The sequence below is a fragment of the Pseudorca crassidens genome, chromosome 18 (assembly GCF_039906515.1).
Source record: "Pseudorca crassidens isolate mPseCra1 chromosome 18, mPseCra1.hap1, whole genome shotgun sequence".
In the NCBI taxonomy this organism is placed as follows: Eukaryota; Metazoa; Chordata; class Mammalia; order Artiodactyla; family Delphinidae; genus Pseudorca; species Pseudorca crassidens.
This window is the reverse complement of record NC_090313.1, coordinates 73036522-73041727: the sequence shown is the minus strand read 5'-3', so window position 1 is coordinate 73041727 and position 5206 is coordinate 73036522.

The window sequence follows — 5206 nt, the reverse complement described above, 5'->3', positions numbered from 1 at the left end:
GGTTGCTGGGATTGGTGTCCCCTGCCAGTTTCCCCTGTCATCACCCACGCTACGCCCTTAAGGACAGCACTATGGAGAAAAGTTTCTTTGTGTAGGAAAGCAGCAAATTCTTTGCCCTGAAGATGACATCAGAAATGACCCCAACCCCTTCCTCTCCCTACTAATTATAACTGAATGGTAGGTATGCTTAGGTCTGAGATGGGCCCCGTTGCATCTCTGATCTCCACATTGGGTGGCTCTTCCCCTGAAAATCTCTCAGTCGTCCTTTTTCAAGAATTGCAGCTCTCAGCCATCCTTAATTCTGAATTCAGTATCTTCTCCATTTCTTTGTCCTTGTTTCAAACTGTGTTTCTCTCGGTATCGTTGTCTTTCACCCAGCCTCGTGGTCTGTCCCAACAATGATCTTTCCATTATCACGAGCATCCCCCAAACCACACTCAAAAACCACAATTCCCTCCTCTTGTTCTCACAGAAGCACTAAGTTGAGAAATAAGTCTTAATTAACTGTAGACTCCCTCTTCTTTAAAAACCATCGTTGCTAGTCTAGAACTTCTTACTATCCTAAGACCAAAACGGAATCTTGAGAAGTCAATCCTTTAGTTACATCACCTTTAACCAATTATGTAATGACTTTACCCGAAGAACACAGAACTCTGCCCCAAGCCACTGGGGTTTTGGTTAATGTGAACCTGCAGTTCATCTGCCAATCATCCTAGAGTCACCTGAGTACCTTATACCTGGAGAAGCAAGAATGATATTCTAATAAGGGAATTTGATAGCTTCAAGAGCCACAGGTTAAATGTGAAAGTCTCCATCAATACAAAGCTAGGAGCCTTGGTCAAATTCCATGTGTTCAAGTTAAATATACGGATGTGAAGATATCTATGAATATCTCCATTCATTTTAATGATTGAGAAAGAGTTATTAACTTGAGGTTTGAAACCAATTTCAAATGTGTACAGTCTTCTAGTGCAAAGGTTCATCACTTTCATCAGATCCTTAAGGGGTTTGTGGCCTCCAAAAGGTTTAAGAACCTCTGTGTTAGGGGAAAAATAAGATTAAAATCAAGATATTATTATTTTATGCATTACTAAATGCAGTAAATAAAAACAGCAAATAACTTCCATTTCAGCAAACAGCAAGAAAAAATGTTGAATACTGTAACTAGTCATAACATGATTAGTAACTGTTTGAATGCTAATATAGACAATATTATTCTAGCATTTTAGACACATATCGACAAGTATTTACCTTAACATACATAAAACAAGTTTATCAGGGAGGGGCAAGTTCAAATACAGATTTTAACCTAGATTGAAAACTACCAATAGACTTATTTCCACTTTTGTCTAAGAAAAACTTCAATCAGGCAATTTAAAGGCAATACGAATACAAATAAAATCACAATTTAACACAGTTCCTCAGTTACAGCACCTATTTTCTTATACTGGATAAGAAAAATAAATTATTGTACATACTTTATAACAGACTGATTCAAAGATATACTGTGGAAACTCCTTTCATAGGCAATTTCTGCAGCCAAAAATCAAATTCAGAGCCCATGTTTTTAAAGCCAGGTCCCATTCAGAGTATTCTAAGAATAGTTCTCAAACTGCTGAAAAGCGTCACTTCCATAAATCTATCTTAGAAATGGGTTTTTAAAATTAGCAAGTTTGTGAGAGCCATACACAAACCCATCAAGTTTTTGTGCACACTGTTTTTTTACATTTAAAATGTAATTTATTTATTTATCCATTCACTCGACAAATATGTATTGAACCTCTGCTATATGCAGGTACTGATCTAGGTGACAGAGTTACAGCAGTGAACAACACAGACCAAAAATATATAATAACACATAAATATAGCTTCATTATAAAACATTCAGATACAGAAGCACATAGAATGAAAAAATCAAAGTTCTCCTCCTGGAGGCCTGCTCCATCTCAGTTCTTTTGCAATAATTATCTTTTTAGCAGTATTTTCCTCCAGAGTTTTTGTTTATTTACCTTAGGAAGGATTTTTAATTAATTAAACATCTTTATTGGAGTATAATTGCTTTACAATGGTGTGTTAGTTTCTGCTTTATAACAAAGTGTATCAGCTATACATATATCCTCATATCTCCTTCCTCTTGCGTCTTCCTCCCTCCCACCCCACCCATCCCACCCCTCTAGGTGGTCACAAAGCACCGAGCTGATCTCCCTGTGCTATGCGGCTGTTTCCCACTAGCTAGCTATTCTACGTTTGGTAGTGTATATATGTCCATGCCACTGTCTCACTTTGGCCCAGCTTACCTAGGAAGGATTTTTAAAACAGCCGTGGGCCAGGGTTCAATCCCTGGTCAGGGAACTAAGGTCCCACATGCCTAGCGGCATGGCCAAAAAAATAAAAATAAAAATTCACTTGCTGTAAAGTGTACAATTCAATGATTTTTAGTATATTTGCAGGTTTGTGCAACCATCACCATAATCTAGGTAAGTGAATTTTAAAATTATAAATATATGTATTATATCTACAATTTATTTTTAAATTCACTTATCTAGATTATGGTGATATACAGATATATGTATATATAACTTTCATTTTTCAGTTAGGACTAAACCTTGAAGACTGTCCCTCAATGTCAGCATAGACAGATTTGCGATTACTTTCTACAAAGAGAGGAATGTGTCCTAGCTCCGTCTCCCTTGTCAGATTCCTTAGAAAAAGGATGCTGAAAGACAGCAATTAGGACTGAATATAGTAACCCTGTTATTTCAACAGACGAAGAGAAGTTAGTTGATTTACAAAATGTCTTGAGTCCAGAAGTGAACTGGGAAAAAAAAAAGTTATAGAAAATATTGTAAAACGCACAAAAAGCTGGCAATTTTGAGTGTCTTGAAATAATAACATTAAGAGCTAACAGTTATTTAACCTTTACTACGTGCAAGACACTCTTCTAAAAGCTGAACACACAGTAACTCCTAAGTCCTCACCATTCCATGAAGTATTTACTGTTATCATACCCATTTTACAGACGTGGAGACTAAGGCACAAGAGATCAGGTGATCTGTCTACGAAACCAATAAGCTGAAAAGAGGCAGAGTTGGGCTTCACATCCAGGCAGACTGGCTTCGGAGTCCACACTCTCAACTGATTTGATAGAATGCTAGGGAAGGGGGTGAAGGACAGGGAGTGGTTTAGGAAAAAAGTCAGACAGAGCAGGTAAAGGGTTTAGCATAGTGGCTGGCTCCTAGTGAGCACACAATAAAAACAAACGAACAAATAACATAAAATAATTATTATATTCTATGCTATATCTTTTAGGGAGAATGCTCCTCCACTATTAGAAAAGTAACATTTCTGTCGCCAGTCTACGGGTTTCATCAGCGGTCCTCACCCTGAGCTGCTCCCATTCTGCAGGGTGACTGATGTCACTAGGCTTTCTGGGGGAGCCTCCTAGGTGTGAAGCATAGTACTGCAAAGGTACAGGAGGGTACAGCGGAGCCCAAGGAGCTCGTAGGAGGGAAAACAACTGCGGCAGCCACCAGTGGAGGAATGAGAATGATTTAGGCAATAAGGAAGGTTCCCAGGAAGGAAACCTTGAGATAAGAGTTGAGAGGTGGGTTGAGTCAGATGTCAAGTAACCTTAAATGCCCCTGAAGAAAATGCAGAGTCGCTAAGAAGGTGGAAAGGAGTGGGGAGGCCTGGAGGGAATACTTGGGAGGCTGAGTGTGAATGACTCTGTCCCAGCCTGGGCCACAAGCTCCACCCGAAACATCTGCTGTTGTTGCCAGTTGGTTCCTTATCTTTTGAGTCATAAACTTACTTGTCTTTGAGCTTCTCAATCACAATGTAGTCTCAACTGAAAATAATCTCAGATTGGTTTTGCATGCTTATTACTGAAGCATCTTTTCAGCGCTGGAGAAGTTTTAGTCCCTTTTGAAAACATCAGAGACCTATGAAAAAGCTGGACAAGAAAGGATTTTAGAGACGCCCAAGGGGGTAATTTGAAAACAAGTATGACAACCAGCAAATCCCTGTCACTTCAAAGTCACAGCCGGGGTGGAAGGAAGAGCTTAGTCTAGGGGAAGGTTTAGGTTAGGTTTACATGCAACTTCCTTACAATCAGGGTTAGCCTTTCAAATTCACAACAGAGATAGAGGAAGGTGCCCTTTCTCGCAAGTATGCTCAGACAGAAGGAATGAATTCTGATTAAAACCAAGGAGGGAAAATGCCAGCTTAGCACTGTCAACAGCCAGAGCTGGAAGTGAGAGAGGAAGGAGAAATCCAAACCAGCAGTGTTCTCTTAAGACAGTTCCTGCATTTTTTTTTTTCACACTGGTAAATAATATGTTTATTCACATGAACTGGCAAAAATGAAGTATTATTGTAAATTCACAGTATTTTCAAATACCAACTATTTTATTATATTTATTATATTTCAACTTTTTATTATGGAAAATTGCAAACATGCAAAAGTAGAGAGAAGAGTGTAATAAAACCTTGTGTACCCACTGTTCAGCTTTAACCATTCCCAACACACTGGCTGATCTGTTTTCATCCGTACTTCATCTTACTGGATTATTTTGAAGCCTTCATTTCATCTGTAATTCCCTCAGTGAGCACAGTCATTTTATAGCCTGTCGTGTGTGTGTGTGTGTGTGTGTGTGTGTGTGTGCGCGCGCGCGCGTGTGTTTTGGCGGCGCCGCATGGCCTGCAGGATCTTATTTCCCCAGCATCCAACCTGCGTCCCCTGCAATGGTCCTAACCACTGGACCGCCGGGGAAGTCCCAATCATTTTACGGTCAAGCCTGCTTTTCTGATTCTGCCTTTCTCTTCGCTCTCTTCCATCCACTCTGGGCAGTAATCTGAGGACAACAAGGAGACCGATTTCAGGAGAGAAGAAAAGTCTCCACAGAAATACCAAACTGGCCCAAAGGGAGAGAGTGAAAGCTCTGAATCAGGAAAAGGTCAGGAGGCAGAGCCAGGCCCTTTCCCACCCCCTTCCCAGGCGGGGACGTCAGGGGCCTCTGGGAGCAGGAGTGGGGCCTTTGAGTGGCAGAAGCCTTTAAGATCTGCCGACTTCCATCCTGGCTGCTTGACATAGCTTTAGAGGCAGAGGGAGCAGGCACTGCCCAAGGACAGGTAAGATGCATTCCCAGAACCACCCAAGGGTGCTGCTGAGGACACGGTACTGTGACCCGACTGACCGAACCAACCT